The 25295-nt window shown below is 41.6% G+C and overlaps 1 protein-coding gene and 1 long non-coding RNA gene across 4 annotated transcripts in view; one reads left to right on the forward strand and one right to left on the reverse strand.

The window, feature by feature from the left end:
- Positions 1 to 3524: 3524 nt before the first annotated feature.
- Positions 3525 to 6128, reverse strand: LOC140518375 (uncharacterized). Its single transcript, XR_011971912.1, has 2 exons — positions 5930 to 6128; positions 3525 to 4809 (listed from the first exon to the last, which is right to left on the reverse strand). It is a non-coding gene; the product is annotated as an uncharacterized lncRNA (long non-coding RNA).
- Positions 6129 to 22723: 16595 nt separating this feature from the next.
- CYSTM1 (cysteine rich transmembrane module containing 1) overlaps positions 22724 to 25295 on the forward strand; it is a 106054-nt gene continuing 103482 nt past the window's right edge. For 2 of the 3 annotated variants that reach the window (XM_072630496.1, XM_072630498.1), the window contains exon 1: positions 22724 to 22852. The gene's annotated coding sequence lies outside the window, so the exon portion shown is untranslated. The remainder of the gene's footprint in view (positions 22853 to 25295) is intronic. The other variant, XM_072630497.1, reaches the window with a different exon arrangement.

Below are 25295 nucleotides of genomic sequence, written 5' to 3' on the forward strand. Positions count from 1 at the left end.
TTTAGTAGGACTTCTTAAAGAATCCCAAAGCAACATTTATTCCAAAATAGTGTGGTGCTGTTGTTTGGGGGGGGGGGAATCAAGTGGCTGTCCCTCGAGTGCCATAAGAGGCCTCCAGTTGGTTGTATAGTGATAAAAACTAGATTTAAATGTTAATCCTATAGTGTTTTGTTTTCTTGCAAAACTTCCCCTTGCTTTGTAAAACTAGAGCAACCAATATGAAAATAAAATATGTAATGACTGAGTTGAGGTTTGTGAAACCTTTTGTTTAGAATGCTTTGGTAAAGAGTGATTATCTTTCTGTCCACAGAGCAATGTATGTACAAGCTAAGTAAATATTTCCAATATGAAGTCAAAAGCAATTGAGCTTAATTTTTTAATGACAAAGTGCTCATTTGAAACAGGGATGCTTGAGTTACATTCTATTCTGTCACCCATGTTTTGTTTGCAGATCTCAAGAGAAGAAACTAAATGCCTTCTTATCTCTATTTCCACTATAAATTTAAAATTTTGAGACTTGGTGTTTATTTTCAGATCAGAGGTTGAGGCCTCAGCTCCTTCATTTGTGTTAGACTTTTTATTATAGTTGTTTAGATTTTATCAAATGTTTATATAAGTGCCTAAGTATTTGAACTAGAAGTTCTGTCCCTGGCTCTGAAACTGGATAGAGAAAAGTATTTAAGAAGCTATGGATATGGTGTTATAATCAATTATCAGTTATTCCTGCTGATGGAAAAAAAAAGCAGGGAGACTGGACAATTCTAAAGAGCAACTTGTTTCCCAGAATTTGTTGTTGCTCAATGCCCTAGATCTAGGATGCTCTAAGTAGTCCTTTTACAGTATGAGGAGATACATGATCTGGGCCCAGTGGGTTTGGGTGTTTAAATTCTACTTTATCCTGCTGTTTCAAGAGAGTGTTTATAGCCATACTGTTCCTCACTAATATAGGTTCCATCTCAAATCCAACCACAAAACTCCTGGGGAAACTGGGACTCAGGAGCTGGGATGAGAAAATGCCATGGCATATCCCATGAGAATTGTTTCCCTCCATCTCTCTACCAAATTCCCTCCCTTTCTATCTCTCAGAAGTCCCCACTCAGTGCAAGAGGCCTCAGGTTATCTAGATCTCACTATGGAGCCGAGCTCTTAAAGGCCAAACAACCTTGGCTTAGAGTCTAAGTGGGAACAAGTATCCTTATGGGACAGACCAGCTATAGTATTTTAGAGCTAAGGGAGCTACGACCAAAGTTACTCCAAGTTCTCTGGTCCCACCCTGGAGTAATACTGGGGCTGGCCAAGTGACAAGAATTAAATCAAGGTTCTCTTTCTATATTCAATATGCATGACTGAAAACCTTACACCTTCATGAAGGTGTGGGCTTTTTCCTCTCCATCAGCCAACAATGGCACTCTTCCTATTCTTTCCTAAGATAAAACCCATGCTCTAAACAATTGCCATCGGATAAAAACGCTTAATTAGCTAGTATTCAATAAATACTTCTAGAAGTTTAAATGATTTTGAGGCAAAATCTCTCAGCCAGAAGGTATGTCACCTGGGGTAGGAAGGAATGGGAGGGAAATTATTGGCATTAATGTATCCCTCAAGATCCTTCTAGCTCTCACTTCAGAGCCTATCCCTACCTACACCCAGAACCTCCAAGAAGCTTTCTCTATTTCTCTACATTTTGCCTATACCTCCCCTCTCAACCACATGGGAACTTTCATGTGGTTCCCATGAAAGTCAATATGTTTTGTCTCTGTTAGCATATCTTTCCTGGAGGCAGGAGCATGTGTCTGGCGTGTTCTGTTGTCAAGTGGCCAAAGAGTATAAGGTCCCGTGTGTTAAGAGATATACCTGTATATCTTTATGTCCTAGAGTAGAACCATGTGGTGCTCAAGGCATCCAATCCTTCCTCTCTTCCCCAAACCTTCATATAGTCTCTGTTATGAAAGAAGCTCAAATGTAGTGTTTAATTAAGTAATCACTGTTTAAAGAACAACAAAGTTTCCTATTAGTGAAGATAATTTTGCTGCAGAGTAACTGTCCCTTGTCATGCCCTTCTTGCCTCATGCTTTAGTAGTCTGGAGTTCTCATTATTGAAGAAACACCAGAACACAAATAAACCCACTGATATGCAAATGATTGCCTCCCACACACACCCCTTCCTCCTACCATCCCTTCTTCCTGGTAATGAAGTATTAGTAAGAGATGGGAAAACAGCAAGTCTTAACTTGACCTTGCTATAGCCAAAGCATTGACATTACTCTCCCAAGGGGTGGATTTGGGGGATACCATAATGTTAGCCCAGAGACTTCTGATCCTGATTGGTTACTCAGACGGACATACCCTGGGTCCCCTAACTCTGAGGGAACATCAACCAAGAAGAATATACTTGGTTCTTTGGACTGCCTAGCTTTAGGCAGTTCTCTTTGGTTACCTTCAGTAGCGCTCCATGGGAGTCCATGTAAGATATCACCCACCCCATCTAACAGTTGATTTGTGGCAGGTGGGGGAAGGTATAGGCAAGGTTGTGGAAAGGAAAAAAATAGGCACATGCTTATGCTATGTTCACTGAACTATAACTTCCCTTCTCTGGCACTACTATGTGCCACTGTGCTAAGCACTGTATTATCTCATCTGAGTCTCACATCTCACATCTGAGTCTCCCTGTGAGGGGAGAACATTGAACATAGCAATAGTCATACTGAGTGATGATTACCTATGATAGACTTAGCTCTTCTCAGCAATACAGTGATCCAAGACGACAATTCTGAAAGACTCAGGATGGAAAATGCTAACCACATCCAGAGAAAGAACTATGGAGTCTGAATGCAGATCAAAGCAGACTATTTTCACTTTTTGGGTTTTTTTTTTTTGTTTTTACTTTCTTCTGGTTTTCCCCTTTTGTTTTCATTCTTCCTTCACAATATGACTAATGTGGAAATATGTTTAACATGGTTGTACATGTATAACCTACATCAGATTGCATGCCATTCTAGGGACAGGGAGAGAGAAGGGAGGAAAGGAGAAAAAAATTGGAACTCAAAATTTTACAAAAATAAATTTGGAAAACTATCTTTACATGTAATTGGAAAAAAAAATAAAATACTATCAAGAAAAAAACAAAAATAATAACCTTTCAAGGAAGACGCTACTGCCTCCAGTATTCTACTGTGTTAGGGTTGGGAAAGTTTCCAAGGTCTTGTTTTCCTGGCCTATCCACTGCAACATCACAAAACATCCTGATGTGGTCATCAAGGCACAATGGGGAGCTTCTAGTCTGGCAGGATACACCCACAACCCAAAAGAAGTACCATAGCTACAACCTCACTGTTTTGCTTTTCTTTCTATTATCCTCATAAAAGTGTGTGATGCTGGTAAACAGAAACACATTAACTCCTGAGCTGCAAGGTTAGCACAAAGGACATCTAATAGAGAAGCACCTAATGATGTACTTTTATGTCACAACTGGGCCTATAAGGACTCAGACAATCAGCAATGGGACCCATGAGAGGCAGCTTGGTGCAGTGGAGAAAGCAAAAAAATGTATCAGCAAAAAATATTAAATTGAAAGATACAAAGATCTACAGAAGGTCTGGGTTTGCATCCCAATCCCAGCCTTTCCATTTTACTAGCTACGTGATCTTGGCCAAGTCATTTAATTTCTCTAAGCATCAGATAAAAATAAAAAGAGATTAAAACTACTTGTGCTACCTGTCCCATAGGCTGGAGGGACAAGTCTTTGGAAATCATAATTTAACATGCTGTATAAATGTGATATATTGTGGTTGGCATTCCCTTATCCTCAAGGAGACAACTGCCCTGGTGAAAAACCTCAAAGATGATCAAGAGAATGGGGGGAGATTTCTGCTCATGCGGAGGAGAAAACAAGACCCTTTTGAGCTGCCATTTTCCTTTTCTATCCCCTGGAGCCCCTTTGGAGTAGAGAGGGCTAGTACACTAAAGACAAATGGGTCTAGAAGAAGGAAACAGAAGAAAGACAGAACTGAGGTTGAGTGGTAGAGCAGGATGAGATGTGTTGTGATTCTTAATCAAATCTTTTGTATGATTCCTTTCCTAGTACCTTTGAATCATGTGGTTCCAGTGTTACTTTCCTTAATTCTATAGAAAGACAGCGTGTCTCAGTGTTAATTATCCATCGAGTGTGGGGAAATATCCACATTACACACCAGGGCACACTCAACTTGAGCTAGCATCTTTGTGGTCTCATCAGGGTCTCTCTGGCACATATGGGAAGCCACTGACAGTCCTTAGCCTGCAGATACCTAGGTTGTTCCTCCCTCTCATTAAGGAGCTGGTAGCTTCAAAGAGCAGTGCTAACTAGGTCCAGAATTAAAATAAAGGATGGAACAGACATCATTCAGATGATTAAAACACTGAGTTTGAAAGTCCATATGTAGCTCCAGAGCTTCTTCCAGGTTGTAGTTTAGTGACCATAGTAAATTTGAAAGGAAATGATACATGCCCCTATATGGTACTATCTACTTCTAGCTACCCCCTTCCGTCTCTTTGGGGATAGTCTTGCTCATTGAAGGGAATGGGGGAAGGGTGTTAATAGCAAGGGAAAGCAAGGGAGACTGTTAGAACTCAATCTTTCCTCAGCTTATCAGCCCAGTTAGATTCACAATAGTTGTCAGTCTTGGTTCCCAGGATCTTTTCTTGTCATGACTCCTGTCTCCGTTCTAGCTTTAGGATCCAAATTTCCTCCATTCCTGTATCTGGAAGTCTTTCTCACCAGCCAGTAGCACCTCAGACCATAGCATCAGCGGCCCCACATACCTCCACCACCTGCATGGCCAAAACTCAACTTCAGCAGAAGGAAGAGAAGACAATCCCCTATGGCAATGGCGGCCAAAGTACACCCCCCAGTATGAGCACATACTCTTAATATGTGTGCATCTACTTATTTATAAATTATATGGATATACTACTGTACCAATAAACACATTCTAAAATTTACATAAAAATAGAAATTAAAAGCTTGAAATAAAGATCAAATAATATTTTGTCCTAGAGTAAATAGGAAATTGCTGGAATTTATTGAGTAGAAAAGTGATATGGTCAGACCTGAACTTTAGGAAAAAATCACTGGCAGCTGTGTGAAGGATGGATTGGAGTGGGGAGAGATTTGCAGCAAGAAAACTAATTAGGAGGCTATTGCAATAGCCCAAGTGAGAGGTAATGAGGGCCTCCTGAACTGAGGTAGTCACTGTGTGAATAGAAATGTGGGTCAGATGGGAGAGATGACATTAGATGAATTAGAAATGACAAGATTTGACAACTGATTGGATATGGGGAGCGAGGGAATGTGAGCAATTGAAGATGAGACCAAGATTGTGAACTTGGATGACTAGAAGGATGCCAGTGCCCAGACAGGAAAACTCCTAAGAGGAGTAGCTGAGCAGAGAGGAAGGGGGTAGAGAGAGGGGGAAGATAATGTAATGAGATCTGACATCTGTGGCAACCCATCTATAGCACCTCATCCTGTTCTCCCCCCCCCCCCCAAAAAACCCCAACATCAAAATGGACCAGAGGCAAGAGAAAAGAATTGTTACCAATCACTACCCTGGAGCGAAGCCAATGATCTGCAGCACCAGATGACCTAGGAGATAGGGGATAGCTGAGGGGGAAGCTGTGTAATCTGCCAGATAACAGTTATGCTACAGCTACCTTCAGAGACTAAAGCCTAGCTCAGGAAGGTATAGGTTGGGAGCTTGCAAACTGAAAGAAGGGAGCTAGAACGAAGGAATATTGAGGGGGGTGTAGGTGTGTATTACAGACAAAATCTAAGATTGCCTTTGATGGAGAGGGCGATCACTCATCCCATATAGGGAAACCATGATTCCCCCAGAGGGCTTAGCCCTCATTTTGGAGACCACTATTCTGAGTAAACATACAGATCTCATACCTTTTTTATCATAGAGCATGACTTCCTGACCCAAAGTGTATTTGAAGCATTGTAGCTTTCCTCTTCCATCTCTGTTCTGGAGATAACTGTGGTAGTCTCACTTCCCAGTGTCTTACAAACTCTGTTTACCCCTGGAGAAACTTTACTGAGCCTTCAGGTCTCCACAAGAAAAGGTGATATAGAAACACTGGCTACACCTGCTCATCCTTTATTGGCTCATTTATGTAGGTGGGCTTTAATTTGTTGGCACTGAAATAAACCAAACCCTCAAAGCACTTTAGTCTTAGAAGATTTATCAGAGTATAGCCCATCCTGAGCAGGTGCTAGGATTAGGAGGTAGGGGTAAAGAGCAGTGTGGTCCAAGGGACAGGCATATTTCTGTATGGTGAGAGGCAGGTCTATTTCCTATCCTTCTCCTTAGCCCTTCCTAGGGGTCTGAGCCTGGACAAGGGGAACTAGGGTAAACAAATAGAAGCTAAGGAGAAGTTCTGAAAAAAGCAATTCAGCTTTCAGTCATTCCCCCCAACTCAGGTGGAGAAGACACCAGCAGTCTGGGGAATGAAGCCCTCAAAGAAGGCTAAATTTCCTCTTGTAGTTTCCATTACAGTTTCCCCTTCTGTTACTGCAAAATCAGTGGAGGAAATAGTAAACTAGGATGATACTTCAGAAGAGAAAATTGGAAAACTTCTGTACAGCCAAAATTCTAGAATCTTCTTACTCTTAGGGTTTTCTGCTACTACCAAGTTGTTTAAATATATATCCTCTGCTGGATGGCTTTGTGACACTGGTTAAGCCACTTAACCTTTCTTTGAATCAGTTGGCGATTCTTTCTATTATCACAATGCCCCTAGCACCCTGGGAAAGTCACAAGACCATGAAAGGTATCACATAACACTAGAGGAAGTCCTCTGAGGTCAGAGCCAAGAAGAGCCTGATGGGCAGAAAGCCCATCAGTAAAGCCAGTCATCCTCAGAGCACCAAGCATCTTTCCCCCGAACACTGGCCTTAGAGCATCTGGCTGATCAGGACTCTTGACTCCTCGTGGAGCTGACACAGAAGCCTTGATGAGACTAATCCTGAAATTAAACTGTGGAATGACAAGGAATCCCAGAAATGCCCCAGGTATCTCTTAATCCTAACTCACTTCCTAAGAAGTGATCCTAGACCCCGCAGAGAAAAGAAGCCTCTTAATTCAATCTAGCTAGGGAAAGTGAACCACGTTCTTGTCTTCCTCAGGAAATATAGACCTACCTGGATATAAGGAATACTCACTTTGAGGGGAGGGGAATGGGAGAAGGAGCTAACTAAATATGAAGTTGTCTGTGCTTTTAAAGAAAAGGAGCTGAGAAAAGAAAATTGGCATAGTGAATCTATAGTTTTTACAGGTTTTAGCCCCCAAAATCACTTGGTCTAAGGTCTGAGCATAATGATAAGGGTGATTCACTATCTGAATGCTAAGATTCCCTAAGTAGAAAGTCTTTGAGCATGCTTAAAATTCATGTGAGGATGTAGACCTGGAACTGTATCATGTGATGAAGAAAAGCGTAGCATTGAGAGAAAGGGAAGGTGCTCTGGGAACAGAGAGAGAGAAGCAACCCAATGCAGAAGAAAACAAGATAAGGAATGGAGTTAAGTGCTGAAGAGCAAAAAGGGGCCTGTAGTAGTGATGATGCTCTAGTCCTGTGAACTCGCCAAACTATGTCTTGTATAATGAGAGTGTTTCCCAAAAGGACAGGGACTGCCTTGGATTTCTGAGTCTCAGGAAGAGCCTGGGGACATCCCTGCTCCTACACATTTTCCTTTCTTGGGTGTTCTGTGTGGGCAGCTGTATGGGGAACATTCCAGTTGAATCATAACTCTAGATCTGCTCACTCTGGCAGCATCACACGCTAGGGCAAGAGGACTCAGAAAGGGAATTTACAGCGCACAGGGACTTCTGCCTCCCAGCTAGTACTAGAGAAGGGATGTTAGGGGTCAGAAAATGTAACAACCCCCTTCTGATAGTGTCCTCAGTCCCTGGCCCCAGCTGCTGTTTCTGAAAATGACACTAGGATTTTGTTTCACTAGAACCACAAGAAGACAAGTTTGGTTACCCTGACTAACTACACAGCTGTTTACTATTATGGAACCAGAGATGGAGGTGGGAGAAAACACTTAGGGCATGAAAATGAGGACAAAAGGTTAGTTTTGGAATACACTAGGAATCTAAATGGATCCTATTTGGGTAATTTTTGCAAACCTTTTGTTTTCTGTTGAATTGAACATAATATTCATTTGCATTGAAATTTACATATGATTCCCCTTTCCTAGTGCTTCTTTCATTAAAAAAATAACACTGTGCCTTTGGGGGGCACTTCAGTGGAATGTCAGAGAATGGGGGCATATTGTGTGCTGCCTCACCTTAACCACTTTAGAGGAGAGAAGAGCTGTGGCTGTTTATCTTGGTATAAATTGCCTCTTGATTCCCTGCAGGTCTGATTTAATAAATCCCATGATGTGGAAAAATCCAGACTAACTGCTTTTCCCCAAGACAAAAAAAAAAAATGAAGCAGCCCAGTGAAACTGTATTTTAGGAAAAATATTCCTCTGGGTAATGGAGGAGGAAGAATAGGGGTATGGACTGAGGGAAAAGAAGGAAAAAACTGATAAGATGATGAAAATAAAATGGAAAAGGCTAATGACTTGGAGCCAAGTAGACCCTTTTCCATTCACATTAAAAAATAAAACTTACTTTTAAAAAACTCTCTTATTTCTTCATATTTGGCCACTTCATCATGGATTTTAGAAACTAGTAGAGTTAAATGACTTTCTGCAGAAATAATTTCTAGGGCAATGCATTGGGCTCATGTCACAAGCTTCATTACTAGCTAAGAGACCAACATTTAAGAGACAGGTGAATGGACATTCTCTCCTCTCTTCCCTGATCTACTCAAAGCCTAGTTCTCTCTGGGGATTAACTCAAACCAGCTATATCTCATCATCATTAAGGGAAGCAGTATGCTAAAGTGCAAAGAGTATGAGTTGGATTTGGAGTTATGAGGAGGTAAATTCAACCCCTGACTCACCATTACTTACTATTTTTAACGCTGGCTGAGTCCCCTAACCACTCTGACCTGTTTATTCATCTGTAAAATTAGAATGTTGGACTAGATTACCTCGAAGGTTCATTTCATTACTAAATTTATTGGAGGATTCTGAGATCCCTCCAAGATCCTGAGTACCTGCCCTCCCCTTTCCCCTCACTCCCAGTACAGCCCAGATATAGAAACATAACCAGCCCAAATGTTAAAAAAGTGGGGTCCAAAATACATAGTTATCTTTACCTTTCATAATTCTTTTCTACACTGCCTCATTCTGCTTATCTGGCCCTATATCATATTCCAGTCACTGCTTTACTCTCACCCCTGTTGCTCCCTTACACATCAACTTTCCTCTCTCAACTTTGAGTTGTGAACACTAGAGCCCTGTTGACTTCCTGCCTATTCTCTCCTGTTTTCCATACCCCCTTCCCTCAAAGGTGCAATACCTAGATGTTTAATTTCAAAAGATTCACTTCTAGTTGGGCCAATATTTTTTCCAGTTTAGTACCAGAATCCCTGACACCTGTTACATGTTTCAAAATAACCATGGCTCCTTCATTCCAAAGGATTACTGACTCCAAAAGAAGAATTCCTTGCAATTCCTTAAAAAGAGAGAAAAAGATAGGAAAAGAAAATATCCTATTTGGAAACAGACTTTGAGAGAATCACAGAAACATGGAATATCACAGCTTTTCCTGCCCAGCAGCAGATTGGGATGCTACACAAAAATCTACTCTGAAAGTTTCACATTCTCAAGTCCCTTGTTCTATGTCTAATTCTCACAGTCTTCTTAGCAGACAGGACATGCATGCTTTCGGAAACCCAGATCTACATTTATGACATATACATAACTCACAGCTCTTTTATTTGTAGCAGTGAAAAATTGGAAACAGCTTACCTGTCAAATGTTTGGGAGATGTCTACATACATGAAAATATATTCTTTTGAATACTGTTATGCCTTGAAAATGGCAAATATGAGGAATATCAAGAAATATGAAGTGTTTATATAGAATGATGCAAAGCCAGATTGGTAGGGGGGAAACAGTGTAAACACTGATTATGAGCCCACTGAAAACAAAAACAAAAGAAAGCAAAATTCCATAAGGAAAACAAATTCAGAAAGGAATGTAGTACACATAAATTATTATTTTGCCAAAATTTACATTATTTTTACTTAAAATAAAAATAAATTGTCTTGATTGAAAGTTTACTTTTTAGAGACTTCATATTTTGTTTGTTCACTTCTGGTTTTTGAGAGTTATTCTGAGGTAGTTCATAATAATTTTTTTTAAAGAAGAGGATATACTCCCCCCCAAACATATTTCTGATATAATCTATGCAAACACAAATCCTTCTATGGTCAGGCCTCTTTTTTTTCTCCTAGTCTCCTGTCCTGCTCCATCTCCAGAAGTCTTGGCCCAAAGTACCTGCACAAGGCCTTCTCATTACCATGTCCAATCACGGGAACATGGTGTGATAACATTTACTTTTCCCAATAGGAAATCTCCTTTCTTCCATTTTTTTTCTCTCTGCTGTCTTCTTTTTGGCTAGCTCCCTGAGAAGCTCTTTCCCAGAGCTGGGCCTGTTGACAGCTGATTCAGTGACACTGTTTTAAAGAGACTAAGACATCCCCATGTGACACAAGCACCAGCATCCAGCCTGGTTCAGCTTTCTGCCACACCCCTGGAGAGCCAGAGGCCCTGAGAATCCAGACTTCAAGCAACTGAGCCAAGGACAGCCACTAATCCTTCTAACTTTTCCTCATATCTCCCCCATTTTTTTGCAGGACTTTTTGGTAAAAAACATATCCTGTGATATGATCTACTCTCATGCAGTCATGCTGTACCCCATAGCCATCTGCTTTTAGGGGACTGGATCCTCTTAGAGGGAGCCTCTCACGTAAATAGAGGGCCTTACTTTAGTAGACCCTGTCACATATATGGAAGCAGAGAACTAGGCTTAGGAGTTCCACCTAGTGAATGATGCACAAGAAGACTTTCATATCTGATGGGAAGGATAAGATTATGTTCAGGAATAGAAAAGAGACTAGGGTTTAGCTGAAAGCAATGAGATCTGTTTAGTTCTCAAGCCAAAAGTAGCTTCCTGGAACTTGTTCAAAGAGGAAACCAAATCAGAGTCTGCCTCAGGCTTGGCATGCTCTGACTGACCTGTATAATGCTATCATATATTGTGTTTTCTATGCCTTATAATGATTATCAGTTTGCCCCTTCCTGGAACATTTCATAGGCTCCAGTGAAAGTTTCATTTCTTCCAATAATTGTCAAATCAAAAATCCCAACTGCATTTTGGTGGTTCAGGGCATATCCATTAGATTTAATTATAAGCTTCTTGAGGGTAGGGACTGTCTTTTGCCTTTTTTTTTTGTTTTTCCAGGATATAGCACAATGCCCGACATGTAGTAGCACTTGATAAATGTTTATTAATCAATTGATTGATATCCAGATTGAGAAATGGTCTTTGTTTGGATTTAGTTATAAGGTCATAGATTTTTAGTTACAACGAACTTTATAGATCATCTAGTCTAACCTCTTTATATTATGGATGAAGAAAAATAGATCCTAGAGAAGTAAAGTATCTTGCCTAGGGTCCTACAAATAGAAAGTGGCAAATCCAGGATCTGAATCCAGGTTCAACACCCCAAATCCAGCACTCTTTCCACTATACAACACCCCTGCTTATGCCTCCCTTCGTAGGTTCTAAGCTCTGAAGAGCCCCAAACGCCTACCTACCCTGTTCCCTCTCACACATAGAATCACTACCCTCTGCCATTTTTGCTGCTTCATTCAACCCAGACCTGCAGAGAATAACTAAATTATTTTGAGCAAATAAATCTCTGGCTTTGCCTCAGAAAGAAGTTTTATGGTCATTTCAGAGTTCACTACATTAATGACTTCTAAAAGTTCTGGACGGTATGACCTCAGAATAAATGGTGGTGAGTGCTATCCTTTTTCTGGGTTTTTTGGGGTTTTTTTGTTTTGTTTTTTTTTGAGGTGTCTCGAAGGGGCAATGTTCCTAACTTCGATCATCCATGAAACCACCAGGCATGGCTGTTCCTCAGAAATGCAGTATTTCAATGCCACCTGGTGGAAGAAAAAAACAATGCAGGCACAGTAAAGTCTACTTGACTGCAGGCTTTGGTGATGGCCTAGATGTGGGGAAAGAAGTAGGAGGGAAGAGGGCTAATGTCTGAACTGCCTCAGCATTATCCATAGCCCAATGGGTATGCATCCATTAACAGTGGATGCATATCAGTGTATCCACTGTATTGATATGAACAGTGTAGACATTCGAGAGGCAGTGTGAGATGATGGAAAAAATGATGGATTTGGAGTTAGAGAACCTGGGTTCAAATCCTGCCTACTTCTTTCTACCTTTGTGACTTTGTTCCAGTCACTTAAGCTCTCTGGGTCTCAGTTTCCTCAACTGTAAAATGAGGGGATTACACTAGGTAGCTTCTAAAAGTTTCCCCTCCTACTCTATCCTATCCCATCCTCAACTCTAAAACTCTGATTCTCTGCTGATTTCCCTATTTCCTATGCTATACCAACTCTAGGCACACAGATTAGTCATGGATAGAGGACCAAGGATGGATTAGTATAAGATTGAATTGGCCCTAATATTTATGTATTCTAAATATCTTAAAATAATTTTTTAAAAATCCATCCAGGGTCTCCAGGGAAGGGGAAGATTATGGAAATACATGCCTACCTTTAAAAAAAAAATCACTGCCAAATTTCCTCAAAAATTCTTTTCTTTTTACCAAGGGAATTCCTTTGGAGAAAGTTCTGTCTCAAGCAAGATTCCAGGACCACGTAGAAACTACAGCATTGGTATACCTAAGGGTAAAGACTACCTGAAGGAAACAGCTTTCTGTGGTCCATGCCACTGGAACCATCTAGTGATAAATTCTAGGACAATATATGGAACTGTTCCCCTGGGAACTGGATGGACACCTCTCTTCATCAATAGTCTTCCTCCCGTTAACCCTAGTAGCACTTAGAGAAATCTATGACAAAAATCTGTGTTCTCTAGTCTTTTAAAATGCCAAAAAGAACACCAGCTGTTTTCTCCATCCTACACCATTCCCTATATTTGTCCCTTCCTTTCATGTCTCTTCCTCATTCCCAACATTTAGTAGAGGCTTGTACAGATAATCCTCTTACAGAGGGGGCATCCCAAAACCAAACCAGAGGTCGTGGTCTCTCCATGGCTGACCTTGTGGGTTCTCTATGTTGCCACAGTGCCATTTCTTTACAAATGCCAGTCTTCTTAGCAGGAAATTGTCATTGTGTGTTGAGGGCATATGAAGTGTGTGCTGGCCTCCAGTTATTTCAAATTTTCAGTATTGCAAAGTAACTTACAATTTTGGAAAAAAAGAAAAAAGATTATATTTACTTGTTGGGAGTCTGTGAGGAGGCAGAGGTCTGTGCTTTGATTTACTTTTCACAGCTGAGGAAACTGAGCTGGGGGTGGATAAATGACTCTCCCAGAATCACCTTTGAAAAACCAGCATCCCATTTCCCTCCCATTCCTCCATGTCGCTGATACCTAGTGCCAATCTCTCTGATGGGGCCATGGGCCCAACAGATCAGTGACAGCTCTAGATCTCGGCCTTGCCCTCATTCTTGTTTCAGTGTACAGACCCTGCTGGATCAGACCTAAGCTCAGGGTTGTTTGGTTTTACAGGCAGACACCAGGGAATCCTTAAGGAAGGCCATGCTTGGCTAGAACAAAAGTGGTTTGTCTTGTCTGTTACTGAGATTGATAAGGTAACCACGGGCCCCTTTTAGCATATAAAATCTGTGAGATATCCCTACCTCTTTTCATCATAAGCAATTCTCAAGCATTTTTAGTTCAAAAAAAGTGTTCTTCCTGCCTGAAGACTTTAAGATAGTGCCTTTTCCCCGCAAAGGAATCCCTCAGATGGGCCCCAGAAGAACTGGTATGTGGCGTATCTGTATTAAGCACATTACATCATGTCCCAAACCCAGTGGTTGAGTCCAAATCAGGCTCATTAACCGTAGCCATCTAAAAAAACAAAAACACGACAGCAAGACTTTATAGATCAACTTTATTTCTGCAACAAAAAGGGACATCTACAGAAGTGGAGAATAAACAGCAAACAAATCTATTTGCCTAAGCTATTTACTAAAAGGCTTTGCTATTATGAAATATAGCTACTTTTTTTTTTTTACAATCTTGAGATCAAGTAGAAATGAAATTCATCATGTATTAGGTCATGTACTTCTTTTTAAAGTACTTCTAGCAAACAGAGTTTTTTTTAGTCTTACAAGCTTTATAGATGAGAACTTTTCTTTTTAAAATCAAGACTAGCAGAATTGCAATCTCTTCCCAGTACAAATGTTTTTCAAATAGCAAACCTATTCTACATTTCCCTTCAAAGTCATTCCATGTAGAATAGCAGGCAAGATAATTCCGTTTCTCTTGGGTCTAGGTAAAAACTACCCTGCTGAAACAGCCCTCTTGTGGCTTTCACCACCCAGCCCTTTTTTTCTGAGGACACAGTGGAGCAGGGGGAGGGGATGTAGGGCAGAAAAGGGGGTGGAACAGGACTTCTAGGAATAGTATTGTTTTGAACAAAGTATCATATGTCAGGAAGATAATAGTCATTATTAAGACCTCAAATCTAACACATAACCCACCCTGAAGTTAAATGTTCCTTTTCAAATAAAAATGGTTTGACAATACTTATAGCATAAGGTTGTTGTTTCCAGGCATCCTCCATAATGGATGGCATTTTGAATGCCTGAATGCTTCCCCTTTTGTGAATCAATCAAGCAATTTCAAAAAGCATTTACTAATCACCTACTCTGGGCCAGGCTGTATTATGTGCACTATACTAGGTCCTGAAGATACAAAGCAAAAGTGAACTAGACTCTCCTTGTTTAAGCTTCCAGGAAGCTTACATTTCAATGGGGGAGATAGCATGTACACATGAAGTGAAAATGAAATATATATACACCAAATGAAAAATAATTTCAGGAAGCCCTGGATGATGGGGGGGGGGGGGCAGTGTTCAGTAAAGGAGGGGACACTTAAACTGAGCTTTGAAGGGAACTAGATATTCAAAGAGATAAGAGTGAAAAGGAGAGTCATTCTGGGCATAGGAGACAGTCAGTTTAAGAGCAAGGAGATAGGAGATGGAATCCTGTGAATGAAAAAGAGCACAAAGTCCACTTTGGCTGGCACTCATAATGTGCATGAAGAGGAACAAGGTATAATGAGTCTGGAAAGGTAGGCAGGATCCACATTGTGAAAGACTTTAAATGCAAAACAGGAGTTTTTATTTTATCCTAAAGGCAGTGTGGGATCATTGGAGCTTTTAGAGCAAGGGAGTGGCATGGTCAGACCTGTGTTTTAGAAATATCACTTTGGCAGTTTATGGAGGAGGGATAATGGAGGGGAGAGACTTGAGGTAAGGAAACTAGTTATTAGTAGGGTATTGCAAAAGTCCAAGTGAGAGGTGATGAGGCCCTGAGTTAGGGTGATGGCAGTGTGAATGGTGAGAAGGGAATAGATTTGAGAGCTATTACAGAGGTGGAGAGACAAGAATTGGCATCTGATTAGGTATTGGGTGCCAATGAGAACGAGCAAGGGTGACAGCCATTTGAGTGGGATGGATTAGAGATGTTGTCCAAGTGGATCTGACAAGAGTCAGCACCTGGATAGATGACTCCAGAGTTGCAAACATGAGTGACTCGGATGATGTTGGAAAGATGCTGGAACCTTTAGTGGAAACAGGAAACAGGGAAGCTCAGGAGAAGGGTGTGTTTCAGGAGAAATAAAAGAGAATGGGTTCTGCTTTAGTCTTGTTAGATTTCAAATGCTTATGAGATATTGTGAGAAACATTCAAGAGGAAATTTCTGATGATGCAGAACTGGGGCTAAGGAAAGACTAAGCGTGTGTGTGTGTATATATATAACGTACATATATACACACACATATATGTATGTGTACGCATATGTGTATATATACACACACATACATATACATATATGTGTATGTAGAAATGACAATTCAACCCTAGGAAGCTAAGGAAATCACTGGAGAGTAGAAAGAAAAGGACCTAGGGCAGAATCTTACGTTGGAAAAGTGAGACATGGAAGACAATTCAGAAAGAGACTGAGAAAGAACCATGTCCCCACTCCCAAAGGAAGGAGGAGAATCCAGAGGAAACAGTGTCATGAAAACCTGGAGAGGAAAGAATATCCAAGAGAAGAGGGTGGTCAATAGTGTCAGAAGTTGCAGAGAGATCAAAATAAAGACTGAGAAGAAATAATTGACTATGACAATTTGATCATTGGTAACTTTGAAGAGGGTAGTTAGGTGGCTTAGTGGATAGCATGTCCAGCTTAGAGTCAGGAAGACCTGATTTCAAATGTGCCCTCTGACGCTTATTAGCTGTGTGATCCTGTGCAAGTCCCTTAACCCTGTTTGCCTCAGTTTCCTCAGCTGTAAAATGAGCTGGAGAAGGAAATGGCAAACCACTGGTATCTTTGTCAAGAACCCCCATGTGGGACATGAAGAGTTGGACACTACATAGCAACAGACTTTGGAGAGGGTCAACTATTTCAGTTGAGTAATGAGACTGAAAGCCAGCTTGAAAGATGCTGAGAAGTGAATGAGAGAAAAAGCACATGGAGGTAGTGTATACAACTTTTTCTAGGAGTTTGGCTGTGAAAGACAAGAGATAAAAGAGGATAACTTAAAGGGATAGCCAGGTCAAGTGAGAATTTTTTAAGGTTAGGAAAGACCTAGGCATGTTTGTAGGTAGCAAGGAAATAACCACCAGATAGAAAGTGATTGAAGATTAAAGAGCAAGTGGATGATTGATTAGTGGGTAGGCTGTGATAATCTGTCAGAGAAGTAACAGGATGGAGTCAAGGATAAAATGAATTTGCTTACTCTTTTGGTAAACAAAAATGTCCCATATTTCTATAAATATCCTATCGCCGACCTGATATTTCTCTAAGATGCATAATGCATTAAAGTTGTTTCTAAGTGCTGTTACTGGTTTTGCAATTTATCACCTACCTTTACCTAGATGCAGTTAGGTGGAATGGTGGATAGGGTGATGGACTTGGAGTCAGGAAGATCAGAATTCTAATGCAGCCTCAGACATAAACTGTATGACTAGGCAAATCACTTAGCCTCTATTGTTTCAATCTCTTCATCTGTAAAATGGGGACAACAATAGAACCTACCTCCTAGGATTATCGTGAAGATCAAATGAGATGATATTTGTAAAGGGTTTTGCAAACCTTAAAGCGCTATGTAAATCACAGCCATAATGATTTTAATTTTTTACTGTCAAAAAGCATTTACTTGTTTACTTGAATAATTGTAATCATGACAGCCTTTTGGAGACATTTATGGTTAAATGTTGAAGAAATAGCTGTATAGGAGCTTAAAGTTTCAGTACTATTGGTATAATATATCAAGTAATTAGCATATTGGTCTGAATATAGATTATACCCCTAAAACTTGATCTCTTTATTATTTTTTTGAGGAAATTATGGTTCCATGACTTGCATAGGGTCACACAGCTGGTAAGTAAACTTGATCTCTTTAACAAGAAGAAAATACTTAGATTTACATTAAAAATAACACTAACTTCTCTGGACTTTTTATGGGCATGATCGGGTCCTATGATTTTATTGAAGGAGGTAATCCTCCTTTGTTGAGATTCCCTCCACTTGGCAATTTATGGTTTTAACTGGGGCATTGAGGGGTGAAGGTGATTTGCCCAGGGTCACATAGCCAGTGTGTGTGTGTGTGTGTGTGTGTGTGTGTGTGTGTGTGTGTGTGTGTGTGTGTGTGTGTGTGTGTGTGTGCGCGTGCGTGCGTGCTTGTGTGTGTGTGTGGCAGGACTTGAATGTAGATCTTTCTGCATCCAAAACTAGTACCCTATACTATGATAATCAGTCTCTCACAGAATTACCATGCAAAAATATATTACCTCTAAGAAATAATTGTTCATTTTTTTAACAAATAAATGCTTAAGAATGCCTTAAATTTTGTAATTTGAATAAATATTTTATTCATTTTTATCACCATTGCTCCATTCTTCCACTAAAAACACAAGACTAGGCTACACTCAAGTATAACCCAGATTTGGAGAAGAGTACTGCTGATTAAACCAATGTGATACTTGAAAATCTTTAAAGACAAGGGCAAATTAACTTAAAGACTAGTTCTTCATTTCTAGCTCATGTGCAGATTTTCTTTCTTAATCCTTTCAAATACGGAATAAGAACTACAAAAGAATAAGGCTCTTAAGAGCTGAGATGTCTCCAACTGTGCTCTTCCTAAGCAACTTCAGCAGATTGGTGGGAATTGGGTTACTTCAGCAATCAGTGCCTCAAAAGGTTTTACATTAAAAATAGATACCGTTTATACACAGTACTTTGATAGAGAGTTCAAGGAACTTAAAATCTTTATAGCCATTAAATGTTCATGAAAACATTCTTCTCAGAAGTATAACTGAAGAGACCATTGAAAGTTTATGCAAAACCAATGGATTTGTATTCATTTGAGATGCCATAAGAATGAATCCCTTATAAACCTTGATGTAACCTATAAATGTAAGCTACTATTTTTCATGAAACACATCTTGGATAAAATACCTGCATCCCACTTCTGATGTACTGTGTGACCCTGGGTAAGTCACTTAGCTTGTCAGTGCTCTAGGCTTTGCTCTAAAATTATAAGTTGTAGAGAAGATGCCAGCCCACTGTGGTACAGGGAGTTTCCTCATTTAGGTGTTTCTTGTGCCAAATAAATCATAGGCCCAGTCTCTATCCTTTAATTATCATAAATATAGTGTCTTAAAAGTCTTAAAAGGATAATGGCCCTTTTGCTTTTAAATTCTATTTGCTTAATATTTGGGGCACCTGCCTTGACAAGGGATTTTAAGATAAAAATGAAGTTTTTGTATCTATTTTTCACTGAACAGTGATTTTTAAATAATGCCTTGCTCCTTATACAAGGTGTTTTTCTTCATTCCTCAGGAATGTCATAAATAAACATGGTGAGATTGACTCATTCTACATAAACCTTGCCAAGAGATCTTGGATCCATCTACTGGTTATTTATGGCTGAAACCCTGAAAATGAACCAGGTAAGTCAGGCACGTGAGGTGCAGAGCTTCCTGGAAACAAAAGTACAGAAATAGCTGTCATGATGAGTCCCTTAAAGCTCCTGAATACTATCAACGAGATCTTTTTTCTCATTATAGGGTAGCACTGATGAGGTTTAGGTGCTGGGGACCCCAAAATACTGACACACCGGGTCCTACTCAAATGAATTCAACTCAAGCCTTCTTAAAGTCAAAGAAAAGAAAGTTTGTTAAAGATTCACCACCTTGGGTTGGCTCTTAAGGAGCCTAAGCATTTGTAACGCTTGTATTCACAAGGAGGCCAGACAGAATCTCAGCTAGACAGAGTCTGAGCTGGATTGAATCTGAGCACCTTCATGGAGGCAAGATGGAACTTAAATACAGAAAAGACTACAAGAGGGATCTGGGGAGTGGTCTGGTAGTCTAGGGTGATGGGAGGAGGGGTTTAGGGAGGGTCTTGAGAAGTCCAGGGAGGGTAAGACTGGTCAAGGGTTGGAAACAGCTGGAGGCAATCAGGAGATATCAGACAATGGAAGGTTTGGGTGGGAAGCAGGTGGGGCAATCCAGAGATCTTGATGGGGGCAGTATGGGAATGAATACAGATCTTGATGGGAGTCACCAGCAGCCGGGGGATTGGGGTTTTGATGGGATCAAGGGTGCAACAGAGACCTAAGCAGAATGATAATGAAAAGCCCTTGGGCTTCCTGAGACTGCCGGAACAAATGGGAAGATTAGATCTGAGTAAGAAAGACCAGTTTAAGTGGGAAGATTCTAGGGGAGCTCAGGGAGGCTCCCAGAGTCTGAACCCCATCAGCACCACAAACTAATCCACGCTATTTTTGGCCACAATTTTTGCCTCTCCCAAGTTAACCTATGCACTTTGAGAGAAAGCAATTTACTCACTCACTGATTGATTCCTCTATTTACGTGGTTATACCCTGATCACTTACTTTTCTGCTTACTCAACAAAAGAGTTAACCTCTTTGGCAAAGTTCACCTCTTTGGCAGGTGCAGACACCCATGCCTGCATGCACGAAATTTAAAAAAAACCAACCCAATAAAGGTATTTTAGTGCTGGGAAAGAGGAAACAGCAAGGAAAAAAGGGGTCAGTGTTTGCTAATTTGTAACTGACAACAGTGCTTTTCTATCCCTTTTATTCTAGAGGATCATTTCCAACTTTAGTGGAATCAATAAGCCTCATTACCTAGTAGGGGAATACCTCTGCAGCTCTTTAAGACTGACAAGAAACTGTTCCCCTTTGCTTCTAAGGTTGCCTTAGGAATCCCAGATCCACAGACAACTTTCCAATGATAAAAACAATTATTTCTGAAATTCCCAGAGGACACTGACACAATCCATCAATCAGCAAGCATTTATTAAAGAACCTGCTATGTGCCAGAGCCTGTACTAAGTGCTAGGAAGTGTAAAGAAAAAGCAAAAAAGCCTTCAGAAATCTTATATTCTAATGGGGAGAGAGACAACTTGTATATAAACAGGTACATGTAAGATATATTTATAAATGGATGGAACTTGAAGTTAATCCTATAGGGCAAGGCACTGGTAGCTAGGGCTGCTGGAAAAAGCCTCCTACAAAAGGAAGTGTTCAAGTGGAGTATTGAAGGAAGGCAGAGATTGTAAAAGCCAGAAGTAAGAAAGGGGAGCATTCCAAGCTTGGGGGGATAGCCAGTACAAAGATATGGAAAAGACATAGACATGCCTAGAAAGACATGATGGGGTAAGCCAACAAGAAAAGAACAAAAAAAACCCAACAAACTACAGAAGGAAGGGTTTAATTTTTTTTAATTTTTAAAATTAATTTTATTATTTAATGCTTATTAATTTAATTACTTAATTATCAATGCTTACTAAGAGTTGGGGATGCAAAAATACAGTTCCTTTCCTCAAGAGGTTTACATTTTAATAGGGGAAGAAAATACACAAAAGCTGAGAAGTGCGGTGCGGAGCGGGTGGTGAGGGAGATGAAGGTAATTGACTTGGTTTTGAAGTCCAGAGAAAGATGGGGACAAGGAAGGAGGGGGGGCAAGTCTTGAGGAGGGATATTCCTTAGTCAGTAGCCCTAGTGGTGATAGGCAGTTCCAGGATTTCCTAGCTAGGCTTTAAAGGAAATGTAAAGATTTCCTAACTAGGCACTCTCGTGAATGAATCAGCAGTAGTGGGAACTAGATCTGGAAGTTCCTAGAAAGTCTGGAACGAGGTGTGCAGGGCCAGGTTGTGAAGCGCTTTAGATGCTGGGGGGTGAAAACTGTGGAGAAATTCAGTCGGAATGTAAAGAGAGGGATGAAGGAAGGACTTACTGAGCGGTGACTCAATCCCGCAAAGTTTCCATTTGAAGTTGATGGTCAATTTCAGAGAGCTGGCAAGCAGCAAAGTCAAGGTACCATTAGTAGCAAAGAGAAGTACACTTAATAGGGACTGAAGAAGACAGATCCTGAGAGTAAATTGATTTCCTTCAGCAAAACAAATCCCGAGAAGAAAGTCAATTAACATAAGCCTGCTGCGTTCGTGCTGGGAAGAAAGCTAGGTTTCCGTGTGCATTTCCTTTATGCCGAAAGTAGAAGGAAGCGGTCCAAACCCAAATTTCCCCAACACGGTACCAGTGGTCAGGGTCTAGGGTGGGGGAAGTCGGCTCTTCTCAGACCCTTGGGCACACGCTTCACCTTGGTTAAATAGGGTTTATAAAAATGTTTTGAGCTTTCCTAAGACAAGCTACTTTAAAACAAACTAGTACTGGTCAAAAACTAGTCTCTTTAACAACTATAGGTTAAAACTACAACCCCGCTTCGCACTCCCTGCCAAGCCGAGTCCCTAAAGAGTTCCCAGTTTCAGAAATAGATAATGTATTCAAAGCACTTTAAAAGCCCCAAACCAAAGGGAACCATCATTATGGTTATTACTGTTTTTTTTTATACCAGTCATAGCACCGGATAGCAGAGGGGGTTTTATTCTTGCTGCCATTGCTGTTTTCAGTTTGAATATACTGATGTCATTAAATATTTCCCAATTACATGTAAAAGTTTTAACATAAACGTTTTTTGAGTCCCAAATTCTCTCCCTCCTTCCCACATTTCCCCTCTCTTGAGAGGACATGCAATTTGATTTCGAGTATACTGGTGAAGTTACTAAAAAACTTTTCCATGTTACTTGCTGCCATCCTTAACGAAGGTAATTTTTATTTTAAACCACTCGATTCCTTGTTGGAAAGACACAGCAGAAACCAGAGAGGGTAAGTAGCCCAGGTAAGGTCAAGATCACTGGGGAAAGGGTTGGCCTCAGCCACACCCCCTAGAGCAATGTCAATTGCCGGCTCGGGCGAAGCGGCAGCACACGCGCGGAGGCGCGAGCGCCCGAAGAGCCCAGCGCCCGGCTCGGCTCCGCCCCGCCTCCTTTTCCCGCTCCTGGCATCCCCGAGGCAGATTCGGGTAAATCGAGCTGGAGGCGCTGTGACGTCAGCTCATTGCCCCGCCCCCTCTCGTAACTAGGGTGATCCCGTGACTTCGACCCCCGTTCCTTCCCCTCCCCCTGGAGAGCGCCCGGCTGACGTCAGCGCCCGGTGGCTTCAGCGTTGGAGGCGGCAGGTGCGGCGGGCGTTCGCGGTCGTTCTTCAGTCCCACGTCCCGCGTCCGAGAGGAGGCACCGAGTTGGCCGCGGCTCCGCCGGAGGTGAATCCCCTCGGCCGTCGCTCACCCCTCTCCCTCCCCGAAGACGGGATGGGAGCGCGGGGCTGGGGGCTAGCCCGGGAAGCGGGGAGACACGGTCGGGGTCGCTAGTCCGAGGAGCCTGGGCGGAAGGACGGGGGGCGGGGGCGGGGCCTGAGGTGGCGGCCGGCGCGGGCGGGGTGCGGGAGTGAGAGGGGTGGGCGTAGAGGGGCACCGCCGGGCGGGGCTGCCCCGCACCGAGGGCTGAGGGAGCCGGGGAAGAGCGCTCGTTTCGGTCGGGCTTGGGGCCGGAGTGGCTGACCAGGCTGGGTCATTCCCGCAGAAGGAGGGGTTTGGGGGCGCTCGCGCTGGGGAAAGACTCGGGCCGGAGCTGATAAGGGAGTGAGCTTCGCAGGGCCTCCCGGCGGATTTCGGGGTACCTTTGGGATTTATAGGCTTCTTCGGGTAAAGTCATGGATTTGCGGAGGGAAGAGCTCTAGGGATGGGTGGTTTCCTTGCCCCTGAAGGGCGCGGGTACTGAGGGGAAATAAACCTCCTATCAGTTTCCCAGTAACCCCAGGCGCCCCAACTTCTCAGCAGCTTGGAGGCGCCGCGGTCGGGGCTCTTCACCACTGACCCCGGGGTGCACTTCCTCGGCTGCCCCGCCTGTGCCACGTCCGTGGAGCCCAGTTCCCATGGCCAGGGACTGAACCTGTTGGGTTGGGGGGGGCGCTGTGCGGAGTTGGGGTTGTTACCTGGAAAGGTTAGGAAGTACCCTTTGCTCGCCAGGTGCTTGCCGACGGAATGATGGTATTTGTTTGCATTCCTTCTGCAGTAGGTGATGTTTAAAGTAGTGCTTTTTAACTTCTCATGCTATTTTCTCTACCTTTCTTTGAGCTTTTCGGGAAATTCTGTGATTTGATAATTCTTTCGTGTAATAATAGGTCAGTTGTCCCGCATTTTTTATCTGTTAAATGACACAAATTACTGTAAAATACAAGATCCTCAACTAGAGCTTGCCACACCCCGTCTCTAGGGACTTTAACGGGATGCAAGTGGAAATCTGTGCCCTGTGTATCTCTCAGAAGTATCCAGATGTGATTCCATGATGATAGCCTTTTAAATATTCATAAGAAGGCAGTAGAACCTGGGTCCAACTTAGTTTTTAAAATATTTGGTTAGGCGTGACTAATGGTGAAAATGTGATTAATAAGAATGTAGGTGTAGAACCCATATAAGATTGCATGCGATCTCGGAGAGGGGGAGAAAATCTAAGACTTAATGGAAGTGATTGTAGAAAACTGAAAAATTAATTTAAAAAAATGTTAGGCCGAATGTAAAGCGTTGTTTCAGACTGACGATGCAACACAAAAATGAAAAATAGTGCTCTCAAGGAGCTTATTCTAGAGGGGTGGGTGGGGGAAGAAGGGGCCTAACTTGTTCACAAATAAATTAAAAACAAGTTATTTGAGGAAGTATATTATGGCATGAGCTTTAAAAATCTAAAATCCATTCTTTATTAGTAATGTGGCATTTAGCTTCTGTTTTTGAATAATTTCTTTTATAGGATTTGGCAAATAATGTCTCAAAGCTTAGGAGCTCTGTGCCCTCCCCCCCACTGTTCTGATTTTAATTAGTTTGATTTTAATAACTTGTTCTTAGCACCTTTAGAGAAGGGATTCAATAATGTTTTACTAACTGTTCCCAGAGGTGAAACAGATTTAATGACCCAAGCTATTGGAAAAGAATCTGGGTCCAACACAAAATGGGTGGGGGAGGTATATTTAAATAAACATTTTAGAAAGGATTTCCATACCCTTTATTCAATGCAAACTGTTCAGATCCACCAGAGAAAAGCACCTAGTATTTGTGTACTATCCTCCCATCTGTCCTCCCCCACCCCCTCTTCTTCCATTGTAAGAGCTACTTAAAGAGCATTATTTGTGCATTATAAGTAGAGCCCAATATGTTTTTTTACCCTGAGAAACTACGAAAGCCTCACTATAAAATCATGAGTTTGGACTAAATGATCTTTAGAGGCATTGTGGTAGGGTTAAAGGAACTGAGACTTGGGAACCAGGAATTCACTTTGATATTCACGAGCTTTCTGACTGCACAAGATCGTTTAACCTTCCTGAACTTGTTTTCTCATTTTTCAGTCAGTCAGTAAACATTTACTCAGTGCCAGTTATGTGCCAGGCACTGTTATAATCACTGGAGAAGCAAAGGTAAAAGAAATTTTCTGCTCTCAAGAAGCTCACAGTCTTGATAATATGCAAACAACTATGTACTATAAGCTATGTACAGGACAGATTGGAAGGGGCTGGAAAGACTTTCTGTAAAAGGTGGGATTTTAGATTGGACTTGAAGGAAGCCGGGAAAATCAGCAGGCAGATAGGAGAAAAGAAAGCGTTTCAGGCACGGGGGACAGCCGGTGAAAATGCCCAGTCAGGAGATGAATTGTAGT

The sequence above is a fragment of the Notamacropus eugenii genome, chromosome 1, assembly GCF_028372415.1.
Source record: "Notamacropus eugenii isolate mMacEug1 chromosome 1, mMacEug1.pri_v2, whole genome shotgun sequence".
NCBI lineage: Eukaryota > Metazoa > Chordata > Mammalia > Diprotodontia > Macropodidae > Notamacropus > Notamacropus eugenii.